The 16,705-nt window shown below is 42.2% G+C and overlaps 1 long non-coding RNA gene across 1 annotated transcript in view; it reads left to right on the top strand.

Moving 5' to 3' along the window:
* The first annotated feature begins 3,132 nt into the window (after positions 1–3,132).
* LOC121640123 overlaps positions 3,133–16,705 on the top strand; it is a 15,460-nt gene continuing 1,887 nt past the window's right edge. Inside the window, exons 1-2 of the long non-coding RNA XR_006010374.1 lie at positions 3,133–3,240; positions 3,949–3,953. This is a non-coding gene — a long non-coding RNA (uncharacterized LOC121640123). The remainder of the gene's footprint in view (positions 3,241–3,948; positions 3,954–16,705) is intronic.

Raw genomic sequence — 16,705 nt, 5'->3', positions numbered from 1 at the left:
ACATGATTAAAGAGAAGAGAGAGGTCAGGGTAGTTCTCTGCAAAGCTCTGTTCTGCAGGGCATCTCCCCACTTCAGACGAAAATGGATCAGTTCCAAAAGTAGCCTCTCAAGTCAGTGAGGATCCCAAGTCTTGCTCATACAAATTTGCCACAACAGAAGCACATGGCAGCAGATCTTCTGAGACTTTAGCTGGACAGCCACCTGCTGCCAATTCATTATGTATTCCACGACCTAAGACATGGAACCAAAGCAATACAGTACTGGTTAGGTTGGATGGATTGGGAAAAAAAAATCAATATTTCTTAAGTGTTAATAATCAGTTAAACATACCCGGGATCTTGTGTGCATTCCACGAACTCACCACTCTGCCAAGTCCAATTTGGCTTACTTGACATGTCAGATTTGAGATGCAGAATCTGGTGAGGCTGTCTTCCATGTTCACAACCTCTTGGTCCAGCAGCTGCACCAGTGCCCGTTTTACTGGATAGTTCACACGATTGTTCACCTCTGGCCACAACCGCTCCACACGAAGGTTCTATTGATCACAAGTTCAAAAGACGTTTTTAGGTGAAAGGGAAATTAAAAATAGAAAATGTAACAATACATTATTACCTTTTTTATTTTAATCATCTTAATATTCTAATTATGTGCCACACATACAAGGAGTTTGCCTCCATTTTTATATTACTTTTGATGGAAAACTACCTAATAACTACCTGATAAACTACCTAATAAACTACCTAATAACATGGACAGTAAGGCTAACATATCAAGTCAAGAGATAGATGAGATTATACAAAAAGTATGTAGAAATAAGTATGAACACAAAACCACCAAACAAAAACATGAAAAGTAAAAAGTAGAAGTCAGCTGCTAAGTTCTAATCTAAACAAATAGTGTAAATAAATTCTGAATGGATGTACACTGGTGATGATGTACAGTATATACAGTTCATGTCTAAAATCTGCATCAGTTAAGAGGGAAAGATGTATAAGATGAACTTTATTGTCTGGCACAAGTGAAAGGAATTCATCTTTGACAGGTTTGTATAAAAAACACTAAAAACAAACATTAAAAACAACATTTAGGTACATCCATCCTAAAAAGGAGGAGCAGGGTCTCTGTTCAAAGCAGCAATTGTTCATTTTATACTATTCAGGCTGGTTATTGCACAGAAGATGAAGGAGTTTTTGTAGATGTTTTCCCAGGCCAGACACTGAAGGTGACAGTAAATGAAGCCCCAATCATTCATATTATCTTTCACACAGCCCTCACCCTTGTTGATGTGGTTTGGAGGTATGGTGACCTGCTGACATTGTGTCTGTATCTTGACAGCCTCTCCTGCATGTAAAGACACAGGTAAAACTTGCCGTGATCAACCCGGAGTTGGTCCCACATGCCATGGTTCATGACTGCAGATCTGGAATAAAATAATGTTTACATGACTGCACTGAAGGTAACTAATTCAGTGAGAGTAAATATTTAAAGGATAATGCAGAGAAGTTACAACAATGATAATGGTAGTGGTGAAAATATTCACCTGTATACATCCTCATAAATCACAAGGTTGTTTTTCACTGACATGGTTGAATGTCCTACAATTTTGCTGCTGTAGCCATCAACAGCCGAAACATGAGTAACCCCAAACACCCCAAGCTTTTCATTTTGGTCCAAGTGAAGTTTATGACCCACATATTCAGCATGGTAGGGAGTAGGATTTAAATTACGAGCACCCTGGGGGGAAAAAAGAAATAATTAACACAATCACAATAACAATTTCAGGAGTAATGTTGTTAATTTAGTCCCACACGTGAGAGGTATCCACACGGTTATCATATTTCTGCTTAATTAGCACTTTTTAAAGCAAAAGCATCACCTGACGCCGGAATTCATGGTATGGCTGGTGGAGCTTATTTTATTTTTTTATTTTTTATTTAACCTTTATTTAACCTCTCTTAGGGTTCTTCCAACCCGACATTCTCCCGCGTGCAGCCCCAGTGTTGACAGATAGCCGGTCATGAACTTCCGGCCATATGATGGTCCCGTCTGTCAGGAGATTACACATTTACTGTTAGTGTTTGCTATATATGATATATTTGTAATATAGTGTGTAAATCTGAATGAAACCTCACCTCATATATAGACTGGACTAAAGCGCTCTCCAGCTCTGCGTCTGACATATGTCTTTTTCTTCTCAGATCATGCCGAGCACAAAATCTTCTGACGCTCATTTCCGAGCATTGCAGGACACCCATCTGCTGCAACGTGCGTGAAATTTCGGCGTGTGTCAAGCCGTGGTTGAACAAATCCTTGATCAAAGCAGTATGTTGTTCCAGTGTCGCCATGGTAGTCTACATTACCCAACCAAACTGCCGCGCGCGAAGCCATTTCCAGTTCACGTAAACCCGACAAATTAAATTTTAAAATCAAATTCAGTCATGTGGCCAGTTTTTTCATTTCACATTTTTGATCCGAGTCTAAAATTTAAATATTAAAAACCATGCAATTTTTCGTTTTTTGTGTTAGATTTAAAAACGAAAAACAAAATAATTCATAATGTTTTCATTTTTTTATTTTTGATTGACAATTGAAAATAAAAAGAACGAGTGATACACGTATTTCCTAACCGTATCCAAGTTTGTTATTGTTGGCCGAGCAGCGATGTAGGAGCAAGAAATTACAGTTTTTCTAAAAGCCATTTGGATTTTTGGTCAAGTGTTTCCTGGCACTTCCACTTGTTTGAGCTTTTCTGGCCTTGGCTGTTCCACAGCAATCTTATTTTTATTTTCACCCTCTCCACTGAAAGAAATAGTTTTTTTTTAAATGCTCTGTATTTGTTATGAATACATCTCGTATTTGAATATCTAACAGGATTAATTACATCAGGTAAAGTACATTATGCACTGGACATCTTAACTGCAAGCCACAATGGAATTGTGGTTAAAAAGTAAATTGTATACCATCCAAGACTTAACAGTTAATTTACCCATCCTGTCTATGCAGAATTACAATCATCACAGGAAATACAGACCAAGGCACACTGAGTGTACAAAGGACTGTACTGTTTTACCTGGTATATTCAGTTTATTGTGTTCACACGTAGTTCTTACGTTCCACCACTAGGCGGCTGACCCGGCTGTAGTAATATATCACATCCGGCAGACAGCGTGGCTCAGAGAGGTTCGGCATCACGTTGCTATTGTTTGAGCTGTGTCAGTGATAGTGTGCGTCTATCAGAAGTAAGTAATTATATTTAGGCTTTACTCTTGCCTTCTTTAAGCCCCTGTACTCAGCTTCCCTTGTGTTTGGTCGAGAGTAATGGCCGTTTTAAGTTCTTTGAGAGTATTTTGGGAAGCTAACTGTTAGCCATTCAGCATAGCATATTTAGGCCCATTTGCTGCAATTCATGTTGGTTCATATTACATCATTCATGTGAGATATATCATGCTGAGTGCATTAACAGTTGCTTTATTATTCATGGGCATTCATGTTATATATTTAATGACTAATTATACTCAGACATTTAGGCATATGTTTATTCTGTGTGGACAGTTACATTTATGAGGGAAACATGTACTCATAATTTGTATTTTCTTTATTCCCTTTGTAGAAAAAACCACACACACATGTACCACTGTACACACGCATCTCCCACTCATCAATAAAAACGGTTCAATGCTGAATCCTGGACCTGGTCATTCCATCTCACCTCACCTGAACATAACAATTGTTGTCCTAAACCGACACCCTGCAGTGATTGCTAATCCACCCACAAACTAGCTACAGTCCTCCCTACACTGAGCATGCGTGAGGTGTGAGCGTGAGAGAAGCCAAAGCTCCTGAGAAGAGTCCCTGAAAATTTGGAGAAAGAGTGGATTTTGTAAAAATCCCTGAAATGTAAACGTGGATTAAGAGTTCAAATAAGACGTTATGGTCAGGACGAGGAGAAAAAGTGCCGGGAAAACAAGCTCTGAAACAGTGGAGGAGAAAAACTGTGAAACTCTTGAAGCAGAGAAGGAAGCGGCTGCAATCATGACAGGTGCTGTGAGTCAACAACAGCTATCGGACTTGATTCGCACGATAATAAGAGAGGAGATCGAAGTGGTGTTAAACAAACTGCAACCACAGTTAGATGGTCTCAAAAAGGATATTTCCGACTGCAATCATAAAGTTGGAAACATAGAAGAGGTACTGTCTGAGGTGGAAAGCCGCGTGACAAAGCTGGAGATGGCAAACGAGAAGCTTCACAAAACGAACAGTGAGCTGAGAGAGAAGGCCGAGCGTCTGGAGAGTCACAGCAGGAAATACAATCTGCGTGTTCTGGGCCTGTCAAAGGATGCTGAGAGAGGTAATCCTACAAGGTATATGAACACTTTATTTAAGCAGCTGTTTGGAGGTAGACTACAAGGTATATGAACACTTTATTTAAGCAGCTGTTTGGAGGCAGACTACAAGGTATATGAACACTTTATTTAAGCAGCTGTTTGGAGGTAGACTACAAGGTATATGAACACTTTATTTAAGCAGCTGTTTGGAGGCAGACTACAAGGTATATGAACACTTTATTTAAGCAGCTGTTTGGAGGCAGACTACAAGTTGAACCTGAGGTAGAAACTGCGCACCGAGTTGGCCCGCAGCTGAAGGATGGAACAAGAGCAATGATCGTGAGGATGCAGCGCTACATGGTACGAGAGGAGATTCTGAAAGTGGCGCAGAAGGAACGCAAGTTGAAGCATGGACAAATGTCACTTCAGATCTTCCCTGACCTGACTGCCGAAGTGGCAAAGAAAAGGTTACGTTTCGGGAGGTGAGAGCGAAGCTGAGGAGAGCTGATGTGAGACATGGAATTATGTACCCGGCTACGTTAATTATAACTGTTCGGGCCGGACAGGCGAAGAAGTTTGTGGATCATAGGGAGGCGGAGGAGTATTGGGACTCGGTGATAAAACCTGACCTGAGTGGACTCTGATAAGGGAAGATCGCAGGTATAAAGTAAGGATTAAAGACGAAGAGTTGAACAACAATTTACTTATCAGAAGCCACCATCGAGGACCTGAATGCAAATTTAAATCACGAACTGAAGTCTGTAGTAGAGTGGATTGATTGCAATAGATTAATGTTGAATGTGTCAAAGACTACTAGCATGGTGATCGGATCTAAACACAGACTGCGTTCAAATCCCAAGCTTGAACTTACCATTAATAAATAAATAAATTTATTATTAATTAATTAATAATTAATTAATTAATAAAATAAATAAATAAATACCATTAATGGTACACGAGTTCAACAAGACAATGAAGTAAAATTGTTAGGTGTAATTATTGACCATAAACTATCCTGGACTAAGCATGTTCAGAGAATACTAATAAAGATTGGAAATATTTTATCTATGATTAGAAGATGTTATAAATTCTTCACACCACAAACTTCTAAACAGGTATGTCAAGCTCTGATTTTGTCACATATCAATTACTGTACAGTTGTTTGGTCCAATACATCATTAAATAACATCAGGAAACTTCAAATGGCACAAAATAAAGCAGCAAGAGTGGCCCTCTGCTGTGGAATACGGACAAACATAAGTAAAATGCATGCCCATCTTCATTGGCTAGAGGTGAAATATAGATTATTATTTCTGTTGATGGTCTTCATTAGAAACATAATTACTTCAAAAAAGCCACTATTTTGTATAGTAAATTGTCCTTCAGTTCAGAGATGCATAACTATACAACAAGACATGCTAGTGGAGGTTATTTTACTTTGCCAATAAGCAAGACAGTTGTCAAATCTACAGTGATATTTAGAGCAATGAAGGAATGGAACTCACTTCCTGATTATATAAATAGGTTTTATAATCGCTTTAACTCTGACGATTTTAGTGAGGAAATGCTGGTATTTAGGGTTGCTCCCGCTGCACAGAGGGTCGTACCAGCAGTCATAAATGAGGATGTTGTTCTTAAACTTTTTAAGGGTGTGAAGGAGAGAAAAAGTCCTGGACCAGATAACATTGGGGGCAGACTGCTGAAAAATTGTGCAGAGCAATTGGCTGGCATTTTTACATTTATTTTCAGTAAGTCATTGCAGCTCTGCAGGGTCCCTCGTCTTTGGAAAGACTCCATTATTGTACCAGTGCCCAAAAATAAGAACCCCAGATCTCTGAATGATCTTCGCCCTGTTGCACTTACCTCCCTAGTCATGAAGACCCTGGAGAAGATGATAAAGGCTGAGATTTTGGGCTCAACTCAGGGCACCTTAGACCCTCTCCAGTTTGCATACAGAGCAGGGAGGGGTGTTGAGGATGCGGTGAATACCGTCCTCAGCCTGGTTCTTGGTCACCTGGAGGAGGCACAGACTTTGGCTCGTTTGCTTTTTGTTGATTTTTCTTCTGCGTTTAATTGCATTCAACCCCACATTTTAGCCCATCATCTTCTCAGCGCACACAACCTCGACAAGGGTTTAGTGAGCTGGTTAGTCGATTTTTTAACAAACCGACCACAGAGGGTGAGAGTAAATGGTGTTTTATCAGATGTGCTTTTATCCTCCACAGGCTCGCCCCAGGGTTGCGTCCTTTCACCACTTTTATTTATTTTATACACAAATGAGTGCAAGAGTCAGCATCCAAACAATCATATTGTCAAGTTTGCTGATGACACAGTGATCGTGTCATTACTTAATTCCCTGGACACAGATCACGGCCCGGTGGTGAAGGATTTTATTGATTGGTGTGAAAGCTCATTTTTAAGTATTAATACTTTTAAAACAAAAGAAATGTTGGTTGATTTTAGGAAGAACCCTCCACCAATCCAGCCTGTTTTAATTCACGGCCAGACAATAGAAATGGTACAGCAGTACAAATACCTGGGCACCATCATTGACGATAAATTAACATTTAAGGCAAACACTGATGCTGTCTGTGCAAAGGTCCACCAGCGCATGTATTTTTATGGGAAATTGAGAAATTTTAATGTGGACACCACTTTCATGAAGATGTTTTATTCTTGTTTTATTGAATCTGTTTTAACTTTCTCTTTTATCTGCTGGTTTGGGTCTCTGACTCTGAAAGATAAAAATAGATTAAATAGCATCATTAAAAGATGCAGCAAGTTAGCAGGGGTCAGCTTCACTGAGCTCTCTGTCCTGTATAGAAACAGAGTCATTAGGAAAGTTAGAGCTGTCGCTGCTGACCCGACCCATCCCCTGTTCCATGAATACAGGCTGTTACCCTCAGGTCGCCGGTATGCTATGCCACGGTGCCGGACAAATAGACAAAAAAATTCATTTATTCCGGCTTCCATTGGCTTAATGAATAGTGGGTGTTTAAATTAACCTGTGTGATGTTGTTGTTTTGTTTTGTTTGCTTGTTTTATTTTTAAATTGAATGTGGCGTCATTTTCATTGTCATTGCTGGCTGCACAACAAATTGCCCCTCAAGGGGATAATAAAGTTTTCTAAACTAAACTAAATATAATAAAACAGAATAATATGGTAAATTTTAAAATGAAATTAAAAAATTATTATTTAGCACGTAATTTTGATTTATAATATAGCTTATTTAGGTTGATTGTAACAGTCTGTACTGATTTGAGTTGACTGTTATTTCTTTGTGTTCAGGCCTGTTGATGGGTCATGGTATCCTAGAGTAAGACAATTATTTTGTTGTATATTTAACTATTTTTTTTTCATATTTTTTTCTTTAATGATGTTTCAGTGTAGGAGCTTGTGATGTGTGTTGCAGTCTTAGTGTTATATTTGTGTTACGGAGAGTGGGTATGTTGTGTGAGTTTGTGTTCATGTACTATATGTACTGTCTTGTATTATGTGTGTATTGTGCTTTTATTGTCAATTGCAAAAATTTAAAGACCCCAGGAAGAATAGCTGATGCCTTGCAAAAGCTAATGGGGATCTTAATAAAGAAAGAAAGAAAGAAAGAAATTCTATATACAAGTATAGCCTATTTCCACAAGCAAGTATGAGTGGTTTGGATCGGATTATTGATATTTATACCATGGTCAGTGTTAGTTGTAATGCCAACCGGCATGTATTTTTCGTATATATGCATGTGTAGTTCAGCAAGTCAAATTACAGTCATATAACACCGTACACAGGATGTTTCAAGCTCCCGGCTAATACGGGGCAGCTGGAAAACCTAGCTGGTACACATGACGTTGCACAGTTCGTACCTGTCTGGTCCAGTCTTGCTGCCGTCTCCTTGAATGTCAGCTCGCGCTTGTCCCTGTTTTTAAAGTCCGACAAGGTGACGACATGTAAACAGGGATAGTCTGGCCACATTTCGACTAATTTATCTTCCAAAATGTAGTCACTGACAACGTCGCTGTGGGTCGCCATCTTGGAATCATGTGAGCGGAGGGCGCGTCTTGATTGGTCACTTGAATTTGTGCCCTCAGCACGTAGCTTTCGTAGCACGCACACGGTCAGTTTTTTGCCTCGCGAGGCAAAAAATATCAAACGTGTTTGGTTTTCACCTCAAGGCCTCACGAGGTAGAAAGTTCGGCGAAAATGAGGCGCACACGGCGAGCTCTCTGCTGAGAAAACAGTCTGAAATGACTTTTAGCTCAGAGGATAGCTCTCGTGTGCGGCAGGCTTAATGCGGCTGCAACTCCTTCCTCTTGGTTTAATGTGGCTAGAGCAGCTTCCATGTGTGCCTCTTCCATGCGTGCCTCTTCCATGCGTGCCTCTTCCATGCGTGCCTCTTCCACTTTTAGCTGAGCCTTTTCCAACATAAGCTCTGTTTCTCTTTTCACAAACGTAGACCGAGAGAGAACTGCCTCAGCTTTGGCTCGTGCTTTAGCTGCTTTAAGCTCGCTGATGACTAGATCTGATGACTAGATCTGATGACTAGATCTGATGACTAGATTTGATGACTAGATCTGCTTGAAGAAGATCTACTGGAAGAACTAGCAACAGATCTGGTCTTGAAAGTCTGAGATTCAGCCTTCTGCTGCTCTTCTATGTTTGCCTTGCTGTCCATCATGACGTTACACTTCTCTTCAGTGTGTAGATGCTGCTGAGCGGAGAAATAAGAGATGTCTGTGCTGAAGCCACTGTAATGCTGTTTCTTCTGTCCCTGCGTTCGTATCTCTTAACGCAGGGACAGACAGCTAAACAAGGGTAAGCAGGTGTACTAGGCCCTCCAGAGCTGAATGATGATTGAGACGCTGAAGTAAAGTTCAATAGTTTACTTGTCCTTTACATCCATTCTTCTTTCTTTACATGCTTTTCCACATTCTTCTACTTACATTTTCTTCTTGTGAAACTACAACAAACAAAAGAAATCTTTACTGCACAATTATCTGTAACACTATCACTTATATGTGAAAGCAGAAAGCCATTAGAAATTCTAATACATACCAACTAAAGACAAAATTTACATCTTCATCTGTTCCCAACATTAACTATGGCAAATATACTTACAAACAAAGCTTCTCTGAGGCTCAACACAGGCAGACCTTGGTTCAAAATGGCAGGTCTCACCTAAGACTAACCATGTGACCCAAGCTGACCAATAGAGAAACAGGAAACTGAAAGGAGCTGTCTGCTTCCACACAGCCGCTGGTAAACATTTCACCTACATGTAACATGTAACACCACAGGAGGTCTCATCGTGCTAAACATTTCACCTACATGTAACATGTAACACCACAGGAGGTCTCATCGTGCTAAACATTTCACCTACATGTTACATGTAACACCACAGGAGGTCTCATCGTGCTAAACATTTCACCTACATGTAACATGTAACACCACAGGAGGTCTCATCGTGCTAAACATTTCACCTACATGTAACATGTAACACCACAGGAGGTCTCATCGTGCTAAACATTTCACCTACATGTAACATGTAACACCACAGGAGGTCTCATCGTGCTAAACATTTCACCTACATGTAACATGTAACACCACAGGAGGTCTCATCGTGCTAAACATTTTATTTATTTATTTATTTAACCTTTATTTAACCAGGTAAAAAAATGTTTGAGAACTAGTTCTCATTTACAAACATGACCTGGCCAAGAGGCCCCAGCAGGAATAAATAACGTACATACATATAAACAGACAACTGTGCATACACAGGACCACAATACAACAATACAATACAAATAAAAAAAAACGCAGAGTGAGTACAAATATATAAAAATGAAAGGGGGAAAGGGAGTAGAACACAGTGTATAAGACGGATTTATGTGAGAGAAAAAGTAGTGGGTAAATGTTTGTATATAAGGGCGAGTCAGCATCGTCAGCAGGAACAAGTATCTACAATAATCTGTTGAAGTCTCTGTCTAAACAGAGAAACAGATATCAGAGCTGGAAGTTTGAGAGTGTTCTGCAGTGTATTCCAGTCATATGCAGCGGCAAAGTGGAAGGCGTTACGGCCAAAAACATTTCACCTACATGTAACATGTAACACCACAGGAGGTCTCATCGTGCTAAACATTTCACCTACATGTAACATGTAACACCACAGGAGGTCTCATCGTGCTAAACATTTCACCTACATGTAACATGTAACATCACAGGAGGTCTCATCGTGCTAAACATTTCACCTACATGTAACATGTAACACCACAGGAGATCTCATCGTGCTAAACATTTCACCTACATGTAACATGTAACACCACAGGAGGTCTCATCGTGCTAAACATTTCACCTACATGTAACATGTAACACCACAGGAGGTCTCATAGTGCTAAACATTTCACCTACATGTAACATGTAACATCACAGGAGGTCTCATCGTGCTAAACATTTCACCTACATGTAACATGTAACACCACAGGAGGTCTCATCGTGCTAAACATTTCACCTACATGTAACATGTAACACCACAGGAGGTCTCATCGTGCTAAACATTTCACCTACATGTAACATGTAACACCACAGGAGGTCTCATCGTGCTAAACATTTCACCTTCATGTAACATGTAACACCACAGGAGGTCTCATCGTGCTAAACATTTCACCTACATGTAACATGTAACACCACAGGAGGTCTCATCGTGCTAAACATTTCACCTACATGTAACATGTAACACCACAGGAGGTCTCATCGTGCTAAACATTTCACCTACATGTAACATGTAACACCACAGGAGGTCTCATCGTGCTAAACATTTCACCTACATGTAACATGTAACACCACAGGAGGTCTCATCGTGCTAAACATTTCACCTACATGTAACATGTAACACCACAGGAGGTCTCATCGTGCTAAACATTTCACCTACATGTAACATGTAACACCACAGGAGGTCTCATCGTGCTAAACATTTCACCTACATGTAACATGTAACACCACAGGAGGTCTCATCGTGCTAAACATTTCACCTACATGTAACATGTAACACCACAGGAGGTCTCATCGTGCTAAACATTTCACCTACATGTAACATGTAACACCACAGGAGGTCTCATCGTTGTTCCTGATGAGACCCATCACCGTGGTGTCTGGAAACCTGATGATGGAGTTGGATCCATGCACAGGTCTGCAGTCGTAGGTGAAGATGGAGAAGAGGAATGGGCTCAGCACACAGCCCTGTGGCACCCCGGTGTTGAGGGTGGTGGTGGTGGAGCAGGTGTGGCCTGACCTAACGTGCTGTGGTCTGTTGGTCAGGAAGTCCATAATCCAATAGCAGGGGGATGTGTTGGTACCCAGATCTCTAAGTTTAGTGATTAACTTGGAGAGGATGACGGTTTAATGCTGAGCTGAAGTCAGTAAACAGTAGTCTGTGTGTTGCTGTTGCAGGTGTGTGAGAACAGAGTACAGCGCTATGGAAACGGCATCATCGATGCTCCTGTTGCTGTGGTAGGCAAACTGGTGTGGATCCAGTGTGGGTGGGAGGGAGTTCTTCAGGTGTACCAGGACCAGCACTTCATAATCATGGATGTGAGGGATACTGGGCGGTCGTCATTGAGGCAAACGGGTTGGAGTGTTTCGGCATGATGGATGTAGTTTTGAAACATGTTGGTACAACTGCTTGAGCAAGGGACAGGTTGAAAATGTCCGTGAAGATCCCAGCGAGCTGCTCCTCACATGCTCTCAGCACACGTCCAGGGAGGCCATCAGGACCAGCAGCCTGGACTGATCCGGCTCAGCGCTGTGTAGACATCAGTGGAGGACAGTGTGGTCTGTGTTTGTGTTGTCCCTCTCGAAGCGAGCGTAAAAGTCTTTAAGCTCATTCAGGAAGTAGGTGTCCATGGCTGTGGGGGTGGGGTTGCTGGGTTTGTAGTCTGTGGTGGCCTGAATACCTTGCCACATATGTCTGGGGTCACAGTGGGAAAAAAAGTGGGAAAAACCATCTATCTTGGCCTTTTTGATGCCCCTCCTCAGGTTTGTCCTGGATGTGCTGGAGGCCTGTGCATCACCTGATCTGAAGGCAGTGTTACAGGCCTTCAGCAGGAGCCGCACCTCCTTGTTCATCCATGGCTTCTGGTTAGGGTACGTGGTGATCTGCTTCTTTGTCGTGATACTGTCAGTTGTGGTGGTGATATAGTCCAGAACAGAGGACGTATAAATGTCCGGGTGTGAGTCGCCGGTGACCTGGAGACCAAACAAAGTCCAGTCCGTGTGTTGAAACTTGTTCTGGAGTACAGAGTCTTTTTCTGGCCACACTCTGACGGTCCTCACTGATGGCCTGACACGGTTGATGAGGGGTGAATATTTGGGAGTGAGGAACAAAGAAAGGTGGTCTGATTGTCCTCGGTGGGGGAGGGGGGTCGCAGTGTAGGCCCTCACCATGTTAGAATAAACATGGTCCAAAGTTTCCTCTGGTGTTGCAGGAGACATGTTGGTGGAATTTGGGGAACTCCGTCTTTAGGTCTGAGTGATTAAAATCACCCCCAACAATAAATGCAGCGTCTGGGTGGACAGTCTGTTTGCTAACAGCTGCATGAAGTTCGTTCATTGCAAGCTTGGCGTTAGCATCTGGGGGAATATAAGCTGCGGTTATGGTGGTGGATGTGAACCCCCGTGGCAGATAAAACGGTCTACACTTAACCATGAGAAACTCTAGGTTAGCTGAACAGCGTAATAGAGTCGGTACACCAGGCCTCCACCTCTGGTCTTACCGGAGTCATCAGCTGATCTGCCCGGTGTATGGAGCGTCCGGCTAGCTTAATGGCACTGTCTGGTGTAGCCATGTTTCTGTGAAGATCGTGACGCTGCCGTCTAAAAGTCTCTTACTGTGGCCGATGCGGAGTCCTATCTCTCCTATCTCGTCCATTTTATTCACCAATGACCTCACGTTTGCCAGGAAAATGCTGGTTAGAGAGCCGGTGCGGCATTCGCCTTAGCTTAGCTCTTAGCCCTCCGTGCGTTCCCGCCTTTGTTTACGATCTCGATGCCACCTGCGAGCACTTCCGCCCGGCCGGGTAGAGTGTGTAGCCTCCGTTGTTCTGGAGGTCTCAGGGATGAGTCGAAGATTGGTGATCATACTGTCCGGGTGTAGGATGTAAAGGCACAGCTGTTTTGTACAAACAGACCCGGATGAGCCGGAAAAATATGACTAAATCACAAAAACTGGAGAGACGCTGAGCCTCACGATGTCCTCGCGCCGCCATCTTGCATCAAAGTGGATGATGATTACCTACTGAACACTGACAGAAGAAGACAAATCCATTTTCTATAAATAAAAATTCATGAAAACATAAAGAGGCAAACATTCTACTTAGGGCTGGGCGATTAATCGATTTAATCGATTAATTCGAATTTGCTGTTTATGAAGATTTGTTTTAATGAAAATTGAGATTTTTTTTTTTTTTTGCCCCCGCCAGCACCTTTTGGGCATCTGTAGATGTTTTCCCACAGAACAGCATAAAGTTATCAACATGGCAGCTAGCAAAGAAGAGCTTGTTCCAAAAAAAGGCACATTTTCCTCAATTATTTGGAACTGGTATGGTTTTACAACCTCGGATTCGGAGCAACAAACGCCACGTTGCAAAATCTGTTTAAAGGCTATCGCTACCAAAGGCGGGAGCACAACGAATTTATTTCAGCATCTGAAACAAAGGCACTCCGCAGAGTGGGATAAATCGTGCAGTCTACGACATGCTCAAAACAGTAACAGCCTACAAAACCCCACCAAGAGACAATCCACGGTAGGGGAATTATTTTCGCACTGTGTCCCTTATGATAAGACTGGGGCCCGATGGAAAGCGATCACGGATGCGGTCGCGTTGTATATCGCCAAAGACACGGTGCCTATTTATACAGTGGAAAAACGCGGCTTTATCAACCTGCTAAAAACTTTAGACCCCAGGTATGTGCTACCTAGCCGGAAATATTTTGCCGAAGTTGCCTTGCCTCACCTGTACAACTGCACACGTGAAAGGATCGCAAGAGAGCTGGATGGTGTGCTTTTTCATTCTGCCACAACCGATCTGTGGTCTAGCCGAACAATGGAGCCATATATGAGTTTAACAGCGCATTTTGTTGATGATAACTGGGCTCTAAGAAGTGTCTGCCTGCAAACAGCCTACTTTCCAGATGATCACAAAAGTGAGGCAATTGCTGAGGGGTTAAAAGATGCTCTGAGCTCCTGGAACCTTACTGAAAAAGAACTCGTCTGTATGACAACAGACAGCGGCACCAACATTGTCAAAGCTCTGAAAGACATCGGATGGCCAAATCTTCAGTGCTTTGGACATAAACTACACAATGCCATAGGTAAGAGTCTAATCTGTGTGTAGTATACCTATTTTGTGTGTGATATATGTATCAATATGTAATCTACATATGAAATGTCATACGACTACATTAGTAAAATGCCGTAATCTGAAGAAATGATGTTTTGACATATTGATCACCATGTTTAACATAGCTCTATTCTATTCTATTCTACAGTCATTTAGCAGACGCTTTTATCCAAAGCGACTTACATTTGAGAGTAAGAACAACACAAGCATGAATTCAAACAAGATGGGACGTCATAATTAAGTGATAGTCAGACCGCTTTTGAGTCCAGTTGGACCCAGGTGCTGTCGTGTAGTGCTAGTGCAGTGCATAATTTTTTTTTTTTTTTTTTTTTTTTTTTTTTTATTTAAATACAGGATCACGATTTCATCACACAATATCAACTAGGTCATAAGTGCATGATTTCATCACATAATATCAACTTGGGCATAAGTGCATGATATCATCACACAATATCATCTTGGGCATAAGTGCACACAGCTTCTTCAGTACTTGGTTGAGCCAAAAAGCTGGACAAATCTTTCTGACTCATTTAGTTAAGCTAAATGTGGAAATGCTCCTTAAACAACTGAGTCTTTAGCTTGGTCTTAAAAGTGGATACGGACTCTGCGGATCGGACGGAGTTTGGTAGATCGTTCCACCACCGGGGAACAACAGAGGAGAAGAGTCTAGCTACTGATTTTGCGCCACGTTGTGGTGGGAGCACTAGGCGTCTTTCGCTGGTAGAGCGTAAGTTTCGAGAGGGAGTGTAGCTCTGGATTAAGGAGTGAAGGTAGCCCGGAGCCGTTTGGGTTATTGTTTTGTAAGCCAGAAGCAGAGCTTTGAATTTGATGCGTGCTGCAACTGGAAGCCAGTGAAGAGCAATTAGCAGTGGAGTGACATGAGCTCTTTTGGGCTGGTTGAAGACCAGACGTGCTGCTGCGTTCTGGATCATCTGCAGAGGTTTAACTGAGCATGCAGGCAGGCCAGCCAGTAAGGAGTTGCAGTAGTCAATGCGTGAAATGACCAGAGCCTGGACCAGGAGCTGGGTCGTGTGTTCAGTCAGGTAGGGTCTGATCCTCCTGATGTTGTAGAGAGCAAATCGGCAAGACCGGGAAACCGAGGCAACATGGTCCTTAAAGGTCAGCTGGTTGTCTACCATGACACCAAGATTCCTGGTAGAAGATGTAGGCACTAGTGTGATTGAGTCAAGCTGCACACTTATCTGTGGTGGTAAAGAAGGACTGGCTGGGAAGACAATAAGCTCAGTCTTGGACAGATTTAGCTGAAGGTGGCGATCCTTCATCCATGCAGAGATATCAGCAAGGCATGCTGATATTCGCATTGAGACGGTTGTGTCATCAGGTGGGAAAGAAAGGAAAAGCTGAGTGTCATCTGCATAGCAGTGGTAGGAGAAACCATGAGAGCTAATGACTGCACCGAGTGAGGAGGTGTATAGGGAAAAGAGAAGAGGGCCGAGCACCGAGCCCTGAGGCACCCCTGTTGTCAGCCCATGTGATCTGGACACGCCCCCTCGCCAAGATACTTTGAATGATCTCCCTGTGAGGTAGGACGTAAACCACGAGAGGACAGATCCTGAGATGCCAAGCTCTAAGAGTTTGGAGAACAGTATATGATGGTTGACAGTGTCAAAGGCAGCCGACAGGTCCAGCAGTATAAGGACTGATGATTGACCAGTGGATCTGGCAAGCCGTAGGGAATCAGTAACTGACAGGAGAGCAGTTTCAGTAGAGTGACCTTGCCTATATCCAGATTGATGTGGATCTAACAGGTTGTTGTCTTGGAGGAACTGTGAGACCTGACTGAAGACGGCACGCTCTAGTAATTTAGACATGAATGGAAGCAGTGAGACCTCATTAGCTCATTATAACAGCAAAACAGATGAATCTGTTTTTTCATTATTATACAGAGAATGGTGTGAAGGACCCCCGGATTGAACGTGCCATTGGGGTTTGTAAAAAGGCTGTTGCTGCATTTTCCTATAGTTGGAAAAAA

This window comes from Melanotaenia boesemani, chromosome 5, assembly GCF_017639745.1.
Source record: "Melanotaenia boesemani isolate fMelBoe1 chromosome 5, fMelBoe1.pri, whole genome shotgun sequence".
NCBI lineage: Eukaryota > Metazoa > Chordata > Actinopteri > Atheriniformes > Melanotaeniidae > Melanotaenia > Melanotaenia boesemani.
This window is presented reverse-complemented; position numbering and strand designations above follow the sequence as displayed.